The 24052-nt window shown below is 48.3% G+C and overlaps 1 long non-coding RNA gene across 1 annotated transcript in view; it reads right to left on the reverse strand.

Annotated features, from left to right (window-relative positions):
• Positions 1-2314: 2314 nt before the first annotated feature.
• Positions 2315-24052, reverse strand: part of LOC115478888 — a 55491-nt gene continuing 33753 nt past the window's right edge. Inside the window, exons 2-3 of the long non-coding RNA XR_003943587.1 lie at positions 19639-19824; positions 2315-3657 (exon numbers count right to left, since the gene is read on the reverse strand). This is a non-coding gene — a long non-coding RNA (uncharacterized LOC115478888). The remainder of the gene's footprint in view (positions 3658-19638; positions 19825-24052) is intronic.

A 24052-nucleotide genomic window follows, 5' to 3' on the forward strand; every position in this document is an offset into this window, starting at 1 on the left:
ATCCATGTGCAGTTTTTCTCCTCTCTTCCTTTTCCCTCATTTCATCTCCTTCATCTCTCTTCCCTCCCCTCTATGTCCAGCAATTTCTCCTCTCTCCCTGAGCCCTGCCCTCCCAATCCATGCCCATCCATGCTCCTCTGTCCCCTGCCCCCTCCATTCATCCCTATCCAGCAATTCCCCTCTCTCCCTGAGCCCTGCCCTGCAATCCATATCCATCCATGCCCATCTGTCCCCTCCATTCATCCCTATCCAGCAATTCCCCTCTCTCCCTGAGCCCTGCCCTCCCAATCCATGCCCATCCATGCTCCTCTGTCCCCTGCCCCCTCCATTCATCCTTTTCCAGCAATTCCCCTCTCTCCCTTCCATGACTCCCCCTCGCATCCATGCTCCTCTCTCTCCCATGTCCCAGCCTGGCCTGCCCTCTTCTCCCCCGCCTTCGCATCCATGCTGTCGTTTCTCCCCTGCCCTCCCGCTCCCATTGTTCAACTGCCCACCCTCTTCTCTCCCCCCAACGTCCCTTTTCTTTTTAAATTTACCTCCGTGGCGGTTCCGACAGCACAGCGTCAGGGAAGGAGGCGGCGCTCCCGTCTAGCCTTCCCTTCGCTGTGTTCCGCCTTCTTCTGACATCATCCTTGACGTCAGAAGAAGGCGGAACACAGCGAAGGGAAGGCTAGAGACATCGGGAGCGCTGCCTCCTTCCCTGACGCTGCCGGAACCGCCACCACGGAGGTAAATTTAAAAAGAAAAAAAAGAAAAGGGATGTTGCGGGAGGACGAGCGAGGTGAGCATGGTGCGGCGGCGCCCCCCAGAGGGAAGCGCCCCCCTGCCATGCTTACCTCGCTTACCGGGTTAGCACGGCCCTGCTGTCCAATTACAAAGAAGGCTTTCACAAAGTTGTTCTAATAATTTTTCATCTGATGGCAAACTCTTGTTTGAAAATCTTTGAGTACTGATGCAAGAATGAATGTGTGGGAACCCTTCAGTCGTAAGAGCAGACAAGCAGACTTCCTCGCTAAGGAATCTATCAATCCAATAAAAAATCACCCAAATGTAAAATTTTCCATGGGATGACCAGCAGTCTGCTGTGATAGAGACATATGTCTGTTCATCAGAATTGCAACCTGCTTCAGCTTCATCTCTGCTTTAAAGTAACCCAACTCAGCACTGTTCTGTTTGGCTAGAGACCAGTAACCAATTCAACAAACACAGGAAACTCCACTGTTTTCATAGGCTATATTCACTGAACAGCAAAATTCAATATGAGATGATCCAATGTTTAAGTGATGAGGTTTGCAATAGCAAATACTGTTTCCAGTTTTGCTGTTTCATTTGGTTTGCTGTGGAATTGTCATTTACATCTCGCTTCCGCTTTTACTTTTAACTGCAAACATCATATGTAACCAAGTAAAAATTGGTGAAATTATTACTTCAGTAAAGTAACAAATGCTATCCTGTACTTCTTTACAAGTAAAAGTAACAAGTTGAGTACAGTAACTAGTTACATTTACTTAGTTACTATCAGGGGCGTGGCCAGAGCACAAGGTGGAGGAGCATATTTTGGTTGCTGCCCCCCCCACACCCCCCCAACTCCCCGCCAGCTGAAGCACAGCTGCCGCAAATACCTTGGCTGGCAGGGGTCCCCAACCCCGCCAGCTGAAGACTTTGTCTAGCATTGGTTTCTGGCACCGCCGCAGACCAGCGCTGGATGAAGTCTTCAGCTGGCGGGGGTTGGGGATTCCCGCCAGCCAACTAGGGACCCAGAGCAAATTTGGGCCCCCACCTAGCTACACCACTGGTTAATATACAACACGGGATGCATTCATGGAGTTACCCTCCCTTTTATTAGGAGCATGAGAAGGGATATGGAAAGTTGGAGTAAATTGAAACAGTCATCTATGGCTAGATAATGGTAGGAAAATCTTCCTATATCTGGAGAAGACAACCCCCAAGAGAAGGATGGAGGTACTACTGTATCATCTCATAAAATACATTGTTCTGTTCTGTTCTGTGTGTGTGCAATTTCAAAGCTATTTACACATATTTGGCCGCTGTCGGTGACAGGATGCTGGGCTCGATGGACCCTTGGTCTATCCCAGCATGGCGATACTTATGTACTTATATATGTATAAGCAAGTTTTTACTTGGGTAGAATGGTTAACTGAAAATTGCCTTCCTCAAATGCAACTAGCAGGATACAAACACTAAATTGCATCAGACAAAGGTGGTTTATGAATGTGTTGAAGGTCAGGGAAGAAAATAGCATACACACATGGGATTTCCAGCAGCAAATGCAAAATTTTGCCACCAGCACAGAGAGCAGAGCATGTGCCTTTTACATAGATGCTGTTTCCTGATTTTCCAGTGAGAACAATGCCAGTTTTTTTTTTAATGTGTTGAGGTCACAGAAACAATGTCAGCTGTTCCCTTTTGAGATTGATGCAAGGTATACAGACTAAAATAGCTTGCATACATTGTATAGAATAGGCCACATTCAGTAAATGGCGTCCAAGGTCAGACACCATTATGATCTGTGCTAAGATGGCATTCTGTAAAGGGTGCTCCGTGCAGAGCGACCTTTACAGAATACTAGCTTAGCGCACACTTCACATCGAACCTTGGGTGCAAGTACTTATGCCTGCCAGAAGCTGATGTACATGTTCATGCACAAGTAATGGCAGTTAGGCACATAAAGCCAGGTATTCTACTGCATGAGGCCTATAATTTCTGGGAATACCCTTGACTTGTTCATGCAACTTACATGGCCACATCCCTTTTTGAGTCACACGCTATGAAATATAGGCACGCATATTATAGAATAGGGTGTAGGGCAGATCCCTGTGTAATTCCTAATTACTGCCAATAACACCAATTATTGTTAGTACTGAATTGGCTAATTAGTTTAGGCACAACCTGCAAATTTGGGCAATCTTTACAGAATCCAGGAGAATATAGGCTATTAAAAACTGTTCCATATTGCTGCAGTAGTTGTATCCTCCATAAGGTAATAATTTATCTGGTAACATGATGACATATCGCAACAGTACCCTATCATATGTTGTAAGTTCTTTCATTCACCCAGATGTGGTCCAAGCTTGGTTTACAAAACAATCAAGACAAATTTCAGTATGTTGATCATTCCTTCTGGGCCTGAACAACAGGGAATGGATCTCATATAAAGGACTGGCTGGGTACTTCTAAGTGGCCACTTTTAGAGACAGGACACTGTGCTCAATGGACTACTGCTATGACCCAACATGGCACTTCTTACATTCTGACAGAATACAGCACAATCAGTGTTAAAAGAACTCCCTCTCACTTGAATTAAAATTTCATTCAATCCAATGCAAGAAAATGAGTTAGGGCTTGCAACATTTCATCCAGTTCTTCCAGGTTCCATAGTTTTTCCTACTGTTGCTGTCTGCTGCACCCCCACATAAAATGTAAACATAATGCAGCTACTGTGTCATGAATAAATACACTGAGCATTATGGACATATTTTCTACATCTGGAATAAAATCTATTTCCACCAGTCTTAAGAAATGTAGGTAAACATTAGATTGTCTATATAAAGACAGCTGAAACAAGATAGTCTTCAGTTTCTCTGGGGAAGTCTCTGTAAGTGAGGCAGGGACTCAGCATTTATATTTCATGGCAAGCTGGAAAAGAAGAAAGACACAAGAAAATTAATCTTTTAGGGGCAATTTCACCAGAAAATGGACCTGATTTTAGAAACTAGAAGTGAATTACACTAATCAGCAACTTGTCATCTAATTAACATTGTCACAAGCCGATTACCACAGGCAGAATCACTTTTTTAGATGGCGGTGTACAAATAAATTATCTTCATTCAGAAAACTAATACTCTGTCAAATTTATAAGTAAGAGAGAGTGACTGGTGAGAAGGATGGGCTTTTACAGTTTCATGCTATATGGTTTCTTTTTGATGATTATCAGGCTCATTTTCGAAAGAGGAGGATGCCCATCTTTTGACACAAATCAGAAGATGGGCGGCGTCCTTCTCACAGGGTCGCCCAAATCGAAAGCCAATTTTGGGCATCCCCAACTGCTTTCCGTCACGGGGACAACCAAAGTTAATGGGGGCGTGTCAGAGGCGTTGCAAAGGCGGGATTTGGGCGTGCCTAACACATGAGCGTCCTTGACCCATAATGGAAAAAAGGGCGTCCATGACGAGCACTTGGCCGACTTTACCTGGTCCTGTTTTCTTACGACCAAGCCACAAAAAGGTGCCCGAACTTAGCAGATGACCACTGGAGAGACTTGAGGATCAACTCCTCTTACTCCCCCAGTGGTAACTAACCCCCCTCCCACCCTCAAAAAAACTCTTTAAAAATATTTTGTGCCAGACTCTATGCCAGCTTCTAATGTCACACTCAAGTCCATCACAGCAGTATGCAGGTCCCTGGAGCAGTTTTAGTGGGTGCAGTGCACTCAGGCAGGCGGACCCAAGCCCATCCCCCTCTTTTACACTTGTGGTGGTAAATGTGAGCCCTCCAAAGCCCACCACAAACCCACTGTACCCACATCTAGGTGCCCCCTTCACCCGTAAGGGCTATGGTAGTGGTGTACAGTTAGTGGGCTCAGCACACAATGTAAGGGAGCTATGTACCTGGGAGCAATTTCTGAAGTCCACTGCAGTGCCCCCTAGGGTGCCCGGTTGGTGTCCTGGCATGTCAGGGGGACCAGTGCACTACGAATGCTGGCTCCTCCCATGACTAAAGGGCGTTCTTGGTTTCCATTATCGCTGAAAATCAGAAACGACCAAGTCCAGGGACGATCATCTCTAAGGATGACCTAAATGTCAAGATTTGGGCGTCCCCGACCTATTATCGAAATGAAAGATTTACATCCATCTTGTTTCGATAATATGGGTTTCCCCGCCCCCCCCCCCCGGGATGTTTTTCGAGGACGTCCTCAGCAAAACTTGGGCGTCCCTTTCGATTATGCCCCTCCACATCAATCAGCAACTTGTCCTTTGATCTTGTAGTTGAATCTGTTGTTGTTTTTAAATAAAATGAATTAAATATTTGAATTAAATGAAAATGTTTTTTCAAATAAACAGTGCTTATTGCCACAATAAAATATAACAGTTGATAAAACTGTTAAATTCTCGGTTAAATAGTTTTTAGCTATCAATAAATTTAGCTGAATTTGTACAATTATAAATTTTAACATTTGTTTTATGCAGATGAGAATCTTCTAAACCTTACACAATACCAAAAAAATTAGGTAAGTATTTAAGAGGCCTTTTACTAAAGTGTGATAAAATCTGGGCTTAACAGATTATAACATGGAACTTTACTGCATGCTAAACCCAGATTTAATGCAGTTTTTTAGGGCTCTTTTCCTTTTTTATTAAATCATGTACTAATGTTCCCATTAGCGCATGGTATCTGCAGAAAATTATCAGAGGAGCACTTAGCACCTGTTATTTAAGAGGTGCTAAATGCCCCTGTGATAAACTCTGCATTAACCAGTTAAGTGCATCACAATGCACAAATTTTTAGGGGCCCTTTTATAAAGTGTTGGTAAGTCCAATGCGGGCTTACCGCTCGCTATTCCAGGACTACCACCGGCTCAATGTGGCTGCCAGCGGTAGGTCCAGGTCAAGCATGCATCATTTCTGGGGGAAACTCCCCCTCCCCCCCCACCCCCGGAAATGGTTAGCATGGCAGTAACCCGGCAGTAATCGGGCATCACTGTGCACTGCCTGGTTACAGCGGGAGCCCTTACCACCACCACGGTGGGTAGCAGAAAGGGCTCCCTGCTGCATGGCCACGCAGTAAAAGTTTTCTTACTGCATGGTCATTTTATTTTTGGGGCTTTTTACCTGCTGCGGTAAAAAGGGCCCTGGTGTGTGGGAAAACTGGCCCCCACTCATAGGCGCCCGGTATAAGAGGCTTGGGGAGGCTGCAGGAAAGGGTTAGGGGTCCGGGGGGGGGGGGGGTTTGGGTGAGCGGCGCCGTGAGCCTCCCCTTCCTTACTCTCTGCCCCCCGCCGCCCTTAATCTTTAATGTACCTCCGTCCCAATGCCGGCTGCGTCATTTCGAAGCCCGCCCTGCTCGTGTCTATTCTTCTCTCCCTTCGTTCTGCAGAGTCCCGCCTTCTGACATCATTTCCTCCAGGGCAGGACTCTGAGGGAACAGAGTCCCGCCCTGGAGGAAATGATGTCAGAAGGCGTGACTCTGCAGAATGAAGGGAGAGAAGAATAGAGACGGGCAGGGTGGGCTTCGAAATGACGCGGCCGGTGCTGGGACGGAGGTACATTAAAGATTAAGGGCGGTGTGGGGCAGAGAGTAAGGAAGGGGAGACTCACGGCGCCGCTCCAGATGGATGGAGGCAGGGGAGAGGAGAATCGCGCTGGGTATGGATGGAGGGGGGCAGGGGACAAAATGGAGGACAGGGGAGATGAGGGCTGCTGGACATGGATGGAGGGGAGGTCAGGGGAGAGGAGATTTGCTGGACATGGGTGGGTGGCTAGAGGGGAGAGGAGGGTTGCTGGACATGGGTGGCTAGAGGGGAGAGGAGGGTTGCTGGACATGGATAGATGGAGGGCAGGGGAGAGAGGGGGGTTGCTGGACATGGATAGATGGAGGGCAGGGGAGAGAGGGGGGTTGCTGGACATGGATAGATGGAGGGCAGGGGAGAGAGGGGGGTTGCTGGACAGGGAGAGAGGAGAATTGTTGGACATGGATGGAGGGAAGGGAAGACAGGAAGGAGATGCACATGGATGGAGGGGAAGGGAGAGAGAAGAAATGCTGGACCTGGATGGAGGGGAGGGAAGAGAGAGGAAGGAGATGAGATGAGGGAAAAGGGAGAAAACCTGCACATCGATGGAGAAAATAGGCAGAAGCTGGATCCACTGGACAGTCATGTCTGCAGAGGACCCAGCTTTTACTTACGGATGTAAGGCAAGAAATGAAGAAGAAAGGCGGAAAGTAAAGAAATAAATGGAAAGGAAGCCCTGAAAACGGAGTTAAGAGGACAGATAGCAGCAGAATCGGATACTGGGCCAGCATGATCAGAAAAACAAAGTCACCAGACAACAAAAGGTAGAAAAGATCATTTTATTTTCATTATAGTGTTTGGAATGTGTCCACTTTGAGAATCAGGTGCTCAACATTAAAAGTTTATATTTATTTACTTATTTATGGCATTTTATCCCACATTAAACATGAATTAGGGTGTTTTGTGGCTGTACATGAGAATTGTGATATTATGATCCCTTGTTTCATATTGTTGACGGTCTGCATTTTCCGTATGGGTGGTATATTGGTGTATTAGGTTCTGCCCAGTGTAATATTTATGGTACAGTAAGGTTCTGAGTGTGTTTTTGCACAAAGTTGTGCATAGTGTTTTGCAGTTGAGTGATTGTGGTTAGTATATGCTTTGAGCAACCACTTTATTCTTTGACATATGATACATATCTAATATCTAAATTTAATAAAAGGTATTGTGACTTTTATTTTTATTTTATTTTCTGTATGTTATCATGGATTTAAGCTCCACCCCTGGCCCCACCCCTAACCCCGCCCCTTTAGCCTCCCCAAACAGTTGGGCCACCGACCGCCTATGCCCCCACTGCTACTGCAGAGCCCTTTTTCCCACAGCTTGGTAAAAGGCTCCCGTAGTGAGCAGAAAAAGGAAAAATACCACAAAACACTTAACACATTTGTGCCTGTTTCGGTATGCTTTTTGAATACCTTTTACAATATAGCGAAGATACTTACCTGTAACAGGTATTCTCCGAGGGCAACAGGCTGATTATTGTCACATGTGGGTCAACGTCCATGTCGGCCTGGGAACTGGCATTTTGCCATAGCAAAAACCAAAAACATTGCTAGTGTTCTGGTGCACATGTAGCATGTACCTCGCATGTGCGGACTGACTTCCTGCTCGCCGCGTGAGCGCATACCTCAGTCAAGTTTAAAAGCATAACAAATAACTCCAAGGGGAGGTGGGTGGGATTGTGAGAATAATCAGCCTGCTGTCCTTGGAGAATACCTACTACAGGTAATTATCTTCGCTTTCTCCGAGGACAAGCAGTCTGCATTATTCTCCTAGCATCCAGGCTCACCCAAAACAATAAACATTGGTCAACTGGGCCTCACAACAGCGAGGACATAACGTAGGTGGACCTGAAAACTATATACAGCTAGCTGAGAGTGCTGCCTGGAACAGAATAAACGGGCCTAGGGGGGTGGAGTTAGATTCTAAACCCCAAACAGATTCTGCAGCACTGCCTGTCCAAACCGACTGTCGTGTCGGGTATCCTGTTCAAGACAGTAATGTAAGGTGAATGTGTGGACTGAAGACCATGTTGCAGCTTTGCAAATCTCTTCAATGGAGGCTGACTAATAGAGGCTCATTTTCAAAGCACTTAGCCTCCCAAAGTTCCATAGAAACCTATGGAACTTAGCCTCCCAAAGTGCTTTGAAAATATGCCTCTAAGTGAGCTACTGACGCAGACATGGCCCCCCAAAGCCATCCCAGGTTGGGCATAAGTGAAGGATATGCAATCTGCTAGCCAACTGGAGATTGTGCGCTTTCCCGATGGTGACTCCTCTCCTGTTGGGATCAAAAGCAACAAACAACTGGGTGAACTGTCTAAAGGGCTTTGTCTGCTCCACGTAAAAGGCCAATGCTCTCTTGCAGTCCAAGGTGCGCATGCTGCTTTCGCCAGGGTGGGCAGGAGGACGGGGAAAAATGTTGGCAAGACAATGGACTGGTTTAGATGGAACTCAGACACCAACTTCGGCAGGAACTTAGGGTGCATGCGGAGGACTACTCTGTTGTGATAAAACTTAGTATAAGGTGCATCCACTACTAGGGCCTGAAGCTCACTGACCCTATGAGCTGAAGTAACAGCCACCAAGAAAATGACCTTCCAGGTCAAGTACTTCATATGGCAGGAATTCAGTGGCTCGAAAGGAGCTTTCATCAGCTGGGTGAGAATGACATTGAGATCCCATAATACTAGTGGAGGTTTGACAGGGGGCTTTGACAAAAGCAAACCTCTCATGAAGTGAACAACTAAAGGCTGTCCAGACATAGGCTTTCCTTCTACACGCCGATGGTAAGCACTAATTGCACTAAAGTGGAGTTGGTCTTGAGATCAGACTCTGACAAATGTAGACGGTATTCAAGCAGGGGCTGTGTAGGACAAGTGAGAGGATCTAGGGCCTTGCTGTCACAACAGATGGCAAGCCTCCTCCATTTGAAAGAGTAACACCTCTTCGTGGAATCTTTTCTGGAAGCAAGCAAGACTTGGGAGACATCCTCTGAAAGACCCAAGGCGGCAAATTCTAAGTTCTCAACATCCAGGCCGTGAGAGCCAGAGACAGGAGGTTGGGATGTAGAAGCAACCCCTCGTTCAGAGTGATGAGGGTTGGAAAACACTCCAATCTTCACGGTTCTTCGGAGGACAACTCCAAGAGAAGAGGGAACCAAATCTGATGCGACCAGAAGGGTGCAATTAGAATCATGGTTCCACGGTCTTGCCTGAGTTTCAGCAAAGTCTTCCCTACTAGAGGTATGGGAAGATACACATACAGAAGGCCTGTTTCCCAATGTAGGAGAAAGGCATCTGATGCTAGTCTGTCGTGGGCCTGAAGCCTGGAATAGAACTGATGGACCTTGTGATTGATTTGAGTGGCAAAAAGATCCACCAAGGGGGGGGGCCCCACGCTCAGAAGATCTTGCGGGTTACGCCCAAATTCAACCACTCGTGAGGTTGCATTACCCTGCTCAGCCTGTCGGCCATGACTGTTGTTTACACCTGCCAGCTTGGAGAAACATGTCATAACGGTGTGGCCAAAGCCACATCTGGACTGCTTCCTGACACGTTGGGCGAGATCCGGTGCCCTCCTGCTTGTTGGTGTAGTACATCGCAACCTGATTGTCTGTTTGAATCAAGATGACTTGGTTGAACAGCCGATCTCTGAAAGCCTTTCGGAGTGTTCCAGATCGCTCGAAATTCCACGAGGTTCATCTGAAGACTCATTTCCTGGAAGGATCAGGCTCCCTGAGTGTGAAGCCCATCTACACGAGCTCCCCACCCCAGGAGGGATGCATCCGTCATCAGCACGTTTTGTGGCTGAGGAATTTGGAATGATCGTCCCATGGTCAAACTGGATTGGATTGTCCACCACTGAAGAGAACTGCTAAAGTCGGTGGACAGTTGGATCACATCCTCTAGATTCCCCGCAACTTGATACCACTGGGAAGCTAGGGTCCATTGAGCTAATCTCATATGTAGATGTGCCATGGGTGTTACATGAACTGTGGAAGCCATGTGCTCCAAATGTCAACATCTGCTGAGCTGTGACCTTCTGGGATGCTCGAACTGTGGACACCAGGACCAGGATGTTGTTTGCCCTTGTCTCGGGGAGATATGCCTGAACTGTCTTCGTGTCCAATACTGCTCCAATGAACTCCAATTTGTGAACAAGAGTGAGATGGGACTTGGAATAATTTATTACGAACCCCAGTAGCTCTAGCACTTGAATAGTCATCCGCATGGACTCCCGAGCACCATCCTCCGAGGTGCTCTTTACCAGCCAATCATCGAGGAAAGGGAACACATGCACTCTCAGTCTGCGTAGCGATGCTGTGACTACTGCTAGGCACTTTATGAACACTCTGGGTGCAGACGCCAGATCAAAGGGCAGTACAAGGTACGGAACGTGCTGTGTTCCCAGCCGAAATCAAAGGTACTTCCTGTGAGCTGGAAATATTGAGATGTATGTAAGCATCCTTTAAGTCCAGAGAGTATTGTCAATTGTTTTCTTGAATCATGGGAAGAAGGGTGCCCAGGGAACCCATCCTGAACTTTTCTCGGACTAGGAATTTGTGCAGGGCCCTTAGGTCTAGGATGGGATGCACCCCCCCCCCCCCGTCTTTTTCTGCACAAGGAAGTACCTGGAATAGAATCCCAGCCCTTCTTCCCCTGGTGGAACGGGTTTGACCGCATGGACCGTTAAAAGGGCGGGGAGTTCCTCCGCAAGTACCTGCCTGTGCTGGGAGCTGTATGAATGAGCTCCCAGTGGACAATTTGGATTCCAGATTGTGGGTGTATCCTAACCGGACTATTTGAAGAACCCATCGGTCGGAGGTTACGAGAGGCCACCTTTGGTGAAAAAACATTAACCTCCCTCCAACTGGCAAGTTGTCCGGCATGGACACGTTTAGTGTGGTTATGCTTTGCTAGAGCCAGTCAAAAGCCCATCCCTTGCTTTTGCTGGGGAGCAGCAGGGGCCTTAGGTGCACGCTCTTGACGAGAATGAGTGCACTGGGGCTGAGCCTGACTAGGCTGTCGGGACGTCGGAGTGTACCTATGCCTAGCATAGGAATAGGGAGCACTCCATGCCCCTCCCCCAAAACCTCCTAGTTGAGGAGGCTGTGGCAGAAAACACCCGTTGGGAGGGAGAAGCAATAGCATCATTGTGCTTCTTAATCTGGTCAACCAGATCTTCCACCTTCTCTCCAAAAAGGTTATTCCCCCCCGGCAAAGTACATCCGCCATCCTCTGCTGGACCGAATGATCCAGGTCAGAGACACGCAGCCATGAGATCTTCCTTTGACTCCCACGTACGCTCCTCTTCAGTATCGGAAAGCACTTCCCTAAGGGAACTCCAAGACTGATCCTGCCTCAACGCCGAGGAACGACGTCCTCAATGGCGATGTCAAGAAGCTGATGCCTGCATTGACTGCAGTGAAGCTTCCTCCACTGACGTCGAAGGGGAGTTGACCTGGCGGCACCGAGGCGGGGATCTCATCGCAGGCAAAGGGCCAAACGCCACTGCAGCAGGTGGTGTGGAAGGCGTAAGCACCCCCGACACCGAAGCTGTCACGGTTGTGACTGTATCCCATGCCTACACTCACCTCGCCTCCTGGTGACCAGGCCCTAAGGGTGCTGTGGACTGTCTTCTTCCTGTTTCCCAAACATGTTCCAGAATCCGGTTGCAGCCAAGCCCATTCCAGTCCTATTCTGATGTTGCAGCATTCCAGACTTACTTGTGACCTCATCTGTAATTGCCTTTATTAAGCACCTGGGAACTTTCAGGCGTGCCTTTGCAACAGAGGTCTTCAGGTGAGTTTTCGTCTGTGTGTGTTTGTTGCCGTTCCAGCCCTGCTAGTTCTTGTCTTGCCAGTCTTCAACTTCTACTCCAACACTGCTTGTTCCAGCCCTGCTTCAGTTCTAATCCTGCTTGTGTTTGCCCTGTTGTCTTCAGCTTCAGTTCCTCCACTGTTTGTTCCAGCCCTGTCTGCTTTCACAGCTTCCATTCCAGATCTGCCTGAATCCTGTTCCAGCCAATCCTGTTTGAAAATCCTGAGTCCTGTTCTTGCCTTGTTTATTGTCTTGCTTCCAGTCAAGCCAAGCCCGTTCCAGAATCCAGTTCCAGTCAAACCAAGCCAAACCCGTTCTAGAATCCAGTTCCAGCCAAGCTTGTTTGAGAATCCTATCTACAGCTTCAGCTCCAGTCCGCTAATTCCAGCCCTGCTCATCTACAGCTTCAGTTCCCATCCTGCTAGTTCCGGTCCTGCTTGTACCAGCTTGTCTGTGTTCAGCCTCGCTTTCTGTTTGGGTGGTTCACCTGCTGCTGCTGGTCACTGGCAGTGGCCCAAGGGCTCACTACTCCGGACTCCGTGACAGTCCGTGACAGTCCGTGACAGAAGCAGACTGGCACAGCAGTCCTTCCAGAAGTTCTGGAAGCAGGGCCCGGATGTGCTCGTCGAGAGCTGCCATCGGAGAAGGCTGTGGGGCCAGTGGAGCAACCGGAGGCAGAATCTGCTGAGGTTCAGGAGCAGGTACCGTGCTGCTAAGAGGCCGACGCATCGGCACCTCCTGTATGGAGGGGGAACGGTCCTCTTGGCGCCGATGCCCCGGAGCTCCTGGCACCATGTGTCGAAGGAGTTCAGTGATGATGAGGATGACGTGGAATCCTCACGTCTCCTCAGGGTCGGGTCCGACGATGGTTGGTCCCAGGGGGCTGTATAGCAGGAAACCTCGAGATAGGTGGAGACCCACTTGACACCTTACTGCTCCCAGCGCGACTGGGCCTCTCAGCAGCCATTACCTCTGCTTCTGATGTTGATGCTTCCCTTGATGTCGGTGCCGCCGACCTCGGGTACCGATGTCGAAGCTGACGTTGAAGGACCAGACCGTGCCCCAAAAAGTTTCTTGCGTTGGGCTTCTCAAGCTACTTGGGTCTGCTTCTTCATACGAAGACACAGAACAGAAGAAGCTGGGCTGTGGTCAGGCCCAAGGCACTGGATACACCATGAATGGGTATCGGTACCTGAGATGGTCCGGTTGCACCGAGTACAATGTTTGAAGCCGCTGGGTGTCTTCGATGACATGGAAGGAAAAACGGCTCCAGCAAAAGACTCGATTGTGCCAATAAAAAGGGCACAAAAGGGCGGAAAAAGCCGGCCGTGTCGAAAAAGAAAGAAAGAAATGGGAAAAAAGACTAAGGATCAACTAAAAAAGGAAACCTAATCTCTTTTTTAAAAAAAGACAGAAAAAAACACGAACAATCACTCACAGAACAAAACTCTTTCCCGGGCCAGTATGAGGAGCACAGGAAGAACCTGCACACCTTGTAATGGAAAAAAATTAACTGATGTACGCGCTCGCGCGTGAGCAGAAAGTCAGTCCACGCATGCGCAGTACATGCTGCACACACGCCACAACACTCTAGCAAAGTTTTTGTTTTTTGCTATGGCAAAATGCCAGTTCCCGAGCCGACGCGGACGACGACTCACGTGTGAGAATAATACAGTCTGCTTGTCCATGGAGATTTACATTTAATTTCCAATTCCTTCACCAAACACTGATTTTGTCATTAAAAAATTTTTTTTATTTAGAGAACTACAAGTCACTATAAAGGCATAGCAATTTCACTTAAGTGACTATGTTGTTCTGTCTTGAATCCAATCCTTCCTCTGTCTTGTGGAGGGTCCCTTTTCAGGAACTCTTCAGGCTTTTCTTCCAGCTTTAGTTCCTATCGAACTGACTTAAATAAACAAAAGAGCCTAACTCCCTTTTTCAATCAGTGATTATCTAGGTGTTACCTTTCCAGTAATTTAACTGTATTAACTAGCTAATTTTAAATAGAACGATAACTGGTAATTTCTATCTAAATTTCCTTCTCTATACTTAAACGCTGTTGCCTCTTTCCAAACCAAACAGCACTTTTACATTTTCATTCAGTTTCATACAACATAGTGAATGTCTGATTATTCAGAAATCTTCTTATGGCTTAAATACATTGAATCAATCTTAAAGATGTCTTCAGAATTTCTTTCACCAGCACCAAGGAGAAATGATGCCTTACCTGATAAATTTCTCTCCTTTAGTTACAACAGATCAGACTATGGGTTATGTCCATCTACCAGCAGATGAAGACACGGAGAACAGAGCAAGAAAGTATTTCCTTGTGATCATTCAGTATTCTGAATGACAAAATAATGGAGGTTATATACAGAGGGCAGAGCATTGACATACACATACATCAAACTAGGCAGATCAGAAAATAATGTGCATTATATCATGTAAAAGAAGCAGTAGAGCAATGAAGAGGCACCTCAGTTCGTCTAGACTGATAAGCGTGCCTCAATCAAGGTAGAGCAGCATTCCAAAAGGTAGAGTGCCATTCCAAAACGCATGCGGCTCTACAATTTGTTAAAAGCTTGAGATTTTGTAGACTGCAGTAAGAATGCAATCAAGGTACAGCAGAAAAGCCATCAGAAAATTATCAGGTAAAGCAATTTCTTCTTCCTCTTCATACCAACAGATTAGTCCATACTAATGGGATGTAGAGCAGTACCCAAACAGAGGCGCAGAATAGAGCTTTAGGTAATCACCTTGACCAAAAATGTCCAAAGAAAAGAATCAATGCTGACAGCAACTCAGCTCCTGGGATGGAACACTGATAGACAACAGAATACAAATGCTCCTCAATACGAGATGTCAAGAAAACATAGTCCGATTGGCCGCATTTCAAAAGAACATGAGAGAAGGGTCGAGGTCTGTGAACATAGGAAGGGACTGTGTATACAGGGCAAGTTCCCAAACCTCAAGGTACATGCTCAAAAGCCGACGATAAGGAAAAGCTAGGAGTCCAAACACAAAATTCCCGGCACAAGAATGAAGAAAACGTTCCCCGAGAACCAGGCCAAGCTGGATATCGTATTCAGGGAACTTGAGGAACCATGGCTAAGATATGTCAATATCAACAAGAAGGAAGAAAGTGAACAGCAATTCCCAAAAATCAAACCAGACCTAACCAGGCATACCAATCTGAGATGAGGAAAGGAAACTACTCCATAAAAAGCAAAGTGAGAGGTGGTACAGAGGAAAAAAATCCCCAGAGCAAGGCTAAGGTTGTTAGCCCTGGATTGAAAATTATATACCTCTTGATTGCGCACTATGAGCTGGAAGCTAAGCACAACCTAAGTAAGGGTCCCACACTACAACCAGGTCAGGGTAAGAGAAGTGGGCCTAAAATCTAATTGCAGTACCAGATCAGTTCTGCTGAATGTAGAAACCCTTTCACAGGCATGCAACATTACCTTTACCAACCAGATCCAAATCAGGCATACCCAAAAGGAGGGCTGCTCAGAAGACCCCTTGAGGAATGGTGTTTAGAGTCCTGTTGAAAGATCAGGGGCTTAATACAAAGGAGATGCTGTAGAGGAAACTGTCATACCCAGAAGGAGCACAACATAAGGAGAACTGAGAGAGACAGAGAGAGACGAACAAAGCCAATGAATGGCCTAAGTCCTAAAGAAGCCATGGAAGCTGAATGAAGGCTGGCATAAGAGCCCTGGCTAAAGGGAATAAATCAGCTCAATTAAGACCAAGAAATTAATAGCTGTGAGCGAAAGTACCACAATCTTCCTTTTTTGTCAAAAATAATGGAAACTATAGTATTTTTGCAGCTTCAATCATACTCTGAATCTATAAATGCATTACATCCAAGGCAGTCAGGTTTTAGAAAAGGCAGTGGCATAGGAAGAGGGGGGGGGGGGGGGGGGGGGGGCGTCAGCGCCACTGGTTCCTTGCTCTCTCTGCTCCGGAACAGGTTACTTCCTATTCCGGGGCAGAGAGAGCAGGGAACCAGCGGAGCCGACGCAGCTCCCAGCGACGTGCACTCAGGGTGGAGCGGCCCTCCCACCCGTCCCCTTTCCTACGCCAGTGGTAAGAATGTGCTCTGGGGGGGGGGGGGGGTATGTGCGCGCGCCGAGGGGGGAGGGTGCGCCGTGCTGCACCCAGGGGGGGGGGGGTGCGCAGCGGCAACCCGCCCTGGGTGTCAGCCGCCCTCGCTACGGCACTGAGAAAAGGCTATAGTACAGAGACAGTAGTGACCGCACTCCTGAATGAAATACATTCTAGACTTGAACAGGGCAGGATTGCATTACTTATCTCACTTGACCTATCTGCGGCATTTGATTGATCATACTTTATTATTAGAACATTTACAATCACTGGGAATTTCTGGTACTGTCTATAACTGGTTCTCCTCGTTTTTGAAAAGTCGTTCAAAGTGGTTCAAAATTCATCTATTTCGAAAGTTCATAATATTTCCTGTGGTGTTCCACAAGGTTCAGTTTTGTCACCATTACTGTTCAATTTATTTGTCAGTCCATTGGTGTTGCTTGTTCAAACATTGGGTATTAGTTCATATTCTTATGCTGATGATTTCTTGTTGATTTACTATGTAGATCCAATAAACTTAAATTTAAAGCCTATACAAGATTGTCTCAGCAGGGTTGCCAGCTGGCTCTTTGAGCATAAACTACTACTAAATCCTGAAAAGACAATAGCTTGTTGGATAACAGGTCATAGTTCAATACCGACTCTAATTCTTACTTTGTTTGACAGGCCAATTGTCCCGGTACAATCTGTCAAATATTTAGGTGTGATCATAGATTCAGCTCTATCATTTAATGATCAGATATCAGAGGCAGAAAAATAGACTTTTTATTATCCAAGGCAATTATGTTCTATTAGAAATACAGTAGATAACTCATTGCATATCTTGGCCTATGCATACATTATGACACGTCTCGATTATTGTAATATCTGCTATGCGGGCATCACAAAATTAACTTGAAACGCTACAAACTATTCAAAACACAGCTGCTCGTATAATTTGTAGAGCTTCAATTTATGATAAGGCTACGCTTTTATTATGTCAACTACATCGGATTCCAATCCATTTGAAAATTTCTTTTAAGGTTCTCATCCTTACATATAAAGTGTATATTTATCTACACCATCATATCTTGCAAATCTAACTATTCCATACACACCGTCACAAACTTTACGTTTATTTACTGATAATAGTACTACTACTACTATACTATAAATCACTTCTATAGCACTACCAGTCGTATGCAGCGCTTTACAATTGAACATGAAGAAGACAGTCCCCCTGCTCAAAAGAGCTTACAAGCTCCCTCCCCTTTGAGTTCCAGGATGACCCCCTCCCCTTCCCTTCGACTTGTAGGATGCCCCCTCCCTCCGAGGTCCACGCCCCCCTCTCCTCCGACTTCCACGCCCTGGCACCTCCCTCCCTCTGCCCTCCAAGCATGACCTGTCCTCCGGCAGCCCCTTGCTTTCATAAATGCTGGCTGTATTTTAAAAATTCTTACCTTGGGGTGCGGCGTCCACAGTGAAGGCGAGCGGCGCTTCACACTGCCTTCGCATGTGTCTCAGCTGGGCCTCTGGTCCCGCCCTTCCGGAAACAGGAAATGAGGGCGGGACCAGAGGCCCAGCTGAGACACATGCGAAGGCAGTGTGAAGCGCCGCTCGCCTTCACTGTGGACGCCGCACCCCAAGGTAAGAATTTCTAAAATATAGCCAGCACTTAGGAAGGCGAGGGGCTGCCAGAGGACAGATTGTGCTTAGAGGGCAGAGAGAGGGAGGGAGGTGCGGGGGCTGGCAACTATACAGCATTCCCTCAACGTCGCGTTCCTTTGCCTAGCAACTCTGCAGCGTTCCCCTCTCAATGTTCCACCCTCGACGTCATCACGTTTTGACACGAGGGCGGGACAGAGAGAGATGGTTACAGAGTTACAAACCCTATGAACCCTTCACTGCAGTCTGCCACGGAGTCAGCTTCAGAACGTTGGAGGTGCAAATTATTATAGTAGATATTATTGTATTTTTATTTGTATTTTAAAGATGATATTATATGTCATTTATATTTTAAAGATGTAAACCGTTCTGATTTGCGATGTAAGAAGTAACGGTATGATTCCAAAATGTCACCTATTTGGTTGAAATCAGCTCTCTGTGCGTCATAAGTACCTCTCTGAATTCCAAAATCGTCTCAACTCCTGAAGAATCCAATTGAAAAAACTTGAACACGAAGTCCTCCTGAACAGGAACTGAAGACTAAACTTGAACCTGAAATGCAACCAGAATATAAACAGTACAGATATCTGGGAGGAGCTATGGATTGATCAGCTATGATTAATGGAAAGAAAATTATCAGGTATGACACATAATTTTACCTTCCATATCATCATGCTGATCAATCCATAGACTGGTGGGATGTACCGAAGCAGTACTCACCCAGGGCGGGACACAGAAATCCCTGACCGCAACACTGAAGCTCCAAACCGGGCCTCCGCCCGAGCAGCCACAGTCAAGCGGTAATGTCTGGAGAAGGTATGAGCCGATGCCCAAGTTGCCGCCCTACAAATCTCTTCCAAGGAGACGGACCCGGCCTCTGCCATCGAGGCCGCCTGTGCACACACGCGGTCCGGGGAGCGAATCCTCGCGCCCTCGCTCTCCGACGCCATAAGCCACGTGGAGACCAAACGGGGAACCCCCTGCCCGCTATAAAAAGGTAAAATTACCTGCTTCTCGCTCCGAGCTGTAACAAACTGGTGTCCCAGTGAGCAGCTGCAATAAACGCTGATATAAACGTTGAAATAAACGCCCTTAAAGGAAGTCAATTTTTTTTTTTTTTTTTTTAAACGGAGCCAGCGGGAGGGGGGAGAAAAGGAGGGACCTGGCACCACCAGGTTTGCACTTGCTCAAGAAGAGCCCTCAACCCCAGGTACTCAACAAAACCTAAAGATTAGGCTTGGAGACCTAGCCAGAGCTGCTGCTGTGTGTGACCACCACCTGCTGAGATAGAGAACATACTGACCACATATAGGGAGGCAAAAGGATTGCTCTCTATCTCCACCTGCTGGTAGATGGACACAACCCACCAGTCTATGGATTGATCAGCATGATGATATGGAAATAAAGGTTATGCTATATTCTCCCAGGGAGGAGGGAGGACAGGGAAGAGCATGAACCCTGCATTGTTATTGACCAACCTTCAAAAAAAAAAAAGTTTTGATTAGTCAACATGCAAATTTTTACATTAGTATACAGTTGAACAAAACAACATTTGACATCATTCATATTTAAAAACACCTCTGAAGTATTACTTCCTGCAACAGATGGCATTTGAAGTCTAGCTGGCTCTCAATACTAAAAAGACCCTACCTGAAAGGCAGACGTATGTTGAATAGTCTCCCTGACCCCCAGTAGCTAAGAAGGGGATTGGCATTTGAAGTCTAGCTGGTTCTCAATACTAAAATGACCCTACCTGAAAGGCAGATGTATGTTGAATAGTCTCCCTGACCCCCAGTAGCTAAGAAGGGGATTCTTTTCTTTTCTTAGTTCTCCGTTTGACTTGGACAGCTCCAAGCATCCTTTCATCACGAGGGGTGAATATTTCCTTATTAATTGCAGATTTGGCACTCATTGCACTGCCAGAGGAGATATTCATCACCTGAAAAAAAATTCATTGCTCAGGTTAAGAGGAACTGTGAGAGCAGGCAAGTCATACCTGTTAATTCCCTTTCTTGTCATCAGCAGCAGATGAATCCATTACGAATGGGTTGTGTCCACCTATCAGCAGGGGGAGATAGAGAACACTGAAAACCATAGTGCCTCTAGGACGGCTAGCTCCATCTGCCTCTCAGTATTTCTCAATCTCCCAGCAGGGTTGGACACAGCTTGTTCAGCTCCTTGAAGATTCTGCCTGGGGTGGCTCCTGTGCTTTTGCCAGTTACAGCAGGGGTGTTGTGGCTAAGTGGAGCCCACTTTAAAGGCACATAGGTTCGCCCTTTCCCTGCCTTACCCTTCCCCCTGTGTGGATGCAGGCATATAGGTTCGCCCTTTCCCTGCCTGTCCCACCCTCTTCTGCCTCCGGAGTGCCTCTGTAGATGTTTGCCTCCAAATTTCCTCACAGTGTTTAAAAAAAAACAACAACCCAAAAACGCGCTTTTCAGCGCTGCTATTTCTGAGACTTTTCCTGACTGTGCAGCGTGACCGGAGCTCGTGGACTCAGTCATTTGAGGTAAGAGCGGCACCCAGCTCCTCCGGGGAGGGCCCGCGGACGGCGTTCCGATCAGGGTGATTTTGGAGCGAAACCACCATTTTGAATTTTATTCCGCCGTTTTTCGGCGATGGCTGCTGAGGGAGTTAAGCGCTGTTCCCATTGTGGCAAGCGCAAATCAGCAGCGGGGCTCTGTAAAACGTGCTGTTTAGACAGTAGAGTCAGTATGAGCATGGCGAGCGATGATTCTTCCTGCTCGATTGAGCTGGCAGCGGGCGCCATTTTGGAAGCGCCGCATGGCTCGACCCCCGCAGTTGCGGAGGAGTCTGAGAGCAGAGGGGCGCCTCAGGCCGAGGCTACCAAAGGAGCTCAGTTCCGAGACGGGAGGTCAGGGTGAGTTTTTCTCCCCCGAGTTTGTGCTTATTTTACATAAAGCCTTCATGCTGAAAAGAGCTCTGCCGCAAATGTCTGACACTGCGTTGCTACCTGGCTCCCCTCTGACTGATGATGGCCTGGGGCTGATGCCAGACGTGGATGCCCCTGAGCGTTGGATGCACGCTAAGCATAGACGGGTATATTCCCTGTCGGAGAGTGGCGCACCCCCTATTCCCCCCCCCCCCCCCCCCCCCCCGTGGTTGGGCTGTAGAGACTCTGAGGGATCTGGCAGGCCTTCGTGGTCTGAAGAGCCAGAGGAAGGTACCGGTTTGCCACTGGATCTGGATGATCCCACTGCGGTTCAGATTTTCCACCGCGATGAGCTGCCAGCACTTATCTCTGATGCCTTACAGGCCCTCTCTATTGATGACCCTGTTCAAGGCGAGGCCTCCTCTGCCTTTCCTTTGCATGACTCCATCCAAGAGCTTATTTCTGCTCAGTGGGTTGACCCCGAGGGGCCCTTGAAAGTGGCCAGGGCGATGGGGCATCTTTACCATCTGAGTGAGGAGCAATTGGCCCGTTTTGGGATGCCTAAAGTGGATGCCTTAGTCACGGCGGTGACAAAAAAAGACCACCCTCCTAGTAGAGGGAAGGGTCGCCCTGAAGGACATTCAGGACCGGCGGATGGAATCAGCGCTAATACGGTCCTTTGAAATTTCGTGCCTAGCCTTAAGGGCGTTTGTTTGCAGTTCTTATGTGGCTCGAGCCTGCCTCTCTTGGTTACAACAGGCAGTAGAACAGCCCGTGAATGGTGCGGAGTCCCTCACTGAGGTAGCACCGCGCATGGAGTCGGCCTTGTCATTTTTAGCTGACGCCCTCTATGATCTGGTCAGAGCTTCAGCTAAACAGATGTCTGTGGCGGTGTCCGCCCGCCGCCTTCTATGGCTACGGCATTGGGCGGCTGACATGACCTCTAAGCAAAGGTTGGTGAAGTTGCCCTTTCGAGGCCTTCTGTTATTTGGAGAGGAGTTGGAGAAGATTGTTAAAGACCTGGGGGGTGCTAAACCCCAGCGGTTACCTGAGGATAGGCCGCAGCCTTCTTCCAAGGGTCAAGTGGTTCCCTCCTCCTCCAGACCTTGCTTCCGTGAAGCTAGAAGGTATCGCCCGGGGCGCTCTGCTGGTTTTACTCAACGTGCCCGCTTTCAGCAGAGGAACTCCTTTCGCTCAGACAAACGCTCCGCAGCGACAGGCTCAAGGCCAGGAGTTCAGGGCCGTCCTCCACAATGATGGGACGCCGGTCCACTCCTCCTTTACAGCTGTAGGAGGACGCCTTTCCCTCTTTCTTGAGGAGTGGACAAAGATTACCTCAGATCAGTGGGTCCTGGACCTGATCAGAGAAGGTTACCGATTGGAATTCGGTGCGTCCTGGACCTGATCAGAGAAGGTTACCGATTGGAATTCGGTGCCCCGGTGAGAGACGTGTTTGTGGAGTCCTGATGCGGTACTGCCGTCAAACGGGCGGCAGTAAAGGAGACCTTAGAAGTCTTGTTGCACCTTGGAGCAGTGATCCCTGTGCCTCCCACCGAACACGGCTGTGGTCGTTACTCCATTTATTTTGTGGTGCCGCGAAAAGGCGGGTCTTTTCGGCCCATTCTCGACTTAAAGAAAGTCAACGAGTCACTAAGAGTGTGGCATTTTCACATGGAAACCCTGCGCTCCGTCATTGCGGCGGTACAGCCAGGAGAATTCCTCACGTCTCTGGACCTAAAAGAAGCTTACTTGCACATTCCTATATGGCCCCCGCACCAACGGTTCCTCCGGTTTGCGGTGTTGGGAAATCATTTCCCCTTTCAGGCCTTGCCTTTTGGCCTCGCCACAGCTCCACGAACTTTTTCCAAGGTAATGGTGGTAGTAGCAGCTTTTCTCAGGCGAGAGGGTATCCGGGTTCACCCGTACCTCGACAACAGGCTCATCAGTGCAGACTCTGCAGTAGAGAGTCATCACGTAACAGCCAGAGTGGTCTCAGTACTGCAATCTCTGGGCTGGGTTGTCAATATACCCAAAAGTCACCTGACGCCCTCTCAATCTCTAGAATATTTGGGGGTCCGGTTCGACCCTTGGGGTTTGTCTTTCTACCCGACCAAAGGCAGTGCAAGCTTCAGAATCAGGTCCATCTGCTCCTGAGGATGCCTTGCCCACGAGCTTGGGACTTTGTCCAGCTGTTGGGGTCAATGACAACCACCTTGGAAGTGGTGCCATGGGTGAGAGCGCACATGAGACCTCTGCAGATTGCCCTGCTTCAACGATGGTCTCCTATGTCCCACGATTATCAACGCAGACTCACATGGCTCCCTGCGGCCCGACTCAGTATGGAGTGGTGGCTCTCAGACAGCATGCTGTGGTGAGGAATGCCGCTAGCACTTCCCGATTGGTGCCTGGTGGTAAAGGATGCCAGCCTGAAGGGCTGGGGAGCACATTGCCAGGGAAGCTATGCCCAGGGTCTGTGGACACCCGAGGAAACTGGGTGGTCCATCAATCGCTTGGAACTGAGAGCGATATTCCAGGCTCTTCTGGCCTTTCACATGACCCTGGAGGGACTGGCGGTCAGAGTTCAGTCGGACAACACAACAGCAGTGGCCTACATAAATCGACAAGGCAGCACTCAGTGTCAAACACTGGCCGCAGAGGCCGCTCAGATATGCCACTGGGCCGAGATACATCTGCAGCTTCTGTCAGCAGCTCACATAGCAGGTCAGAGCAACGTGCAAGCCGACTTTCTAAGCAGGTATCAAATCGACCCTGCGGAGCGGGAACTGGAAGACGAAGTGTTCCTTCAGATCTGTGCCAAATGGGGAACGCCCGTAGCGGATCTTATGGCCTCAAGCACAAGTGCCAAAGTCCCGTCCTTTTTCAGCAGACGGAGAGATCCTCGCTCGGCAGGGTTGGATGCCTTGGTTCAACCTTGGCCCCCGGGCCTCCTGTATGTGTTCCCTCCTTGGCCCTTAATAGGGCGAAGACTCCTGCGAATTCGGCTGCATCAAGGAGTGGTGATCCTCATTGCCCCGGTTTGGCCCAGGCGGCCATGGCATGCGGACCTCCGGCGGGTGCTGGTGGAGGCTCTCCTTCCTTTGCCTCTGGTACCGAACCTGTTGACGCAGGGTCCGGTAACCATGGAGGATCCATGCTGCTTTGGTCTTAACGGCATGGCTATTGAGAGGGCGCAATTGAGAGACAAGGGCTATTCTAACAAGGTCATCTCCACTCTCCTGCAGGCCCGCAAGCATTCCACTTCCATTGTCTATGC

The sequence above is a fragment of the Microcaecilia unicolor genome, chromosome 10 (genome assembly GCF_901765095.1).
Source record: "Microcaecilia unicolor chromosome 10, aMicUni1.1, whole genome shotgun sequence".
NCBI classification, from domain to species: domain Eukaryota; kingdom Metazoa; phylum Chordata; class Amphibia; order Gymnophiona; family Siphonopidae; genus Microcaecilia; species Microcaecilia unicolor.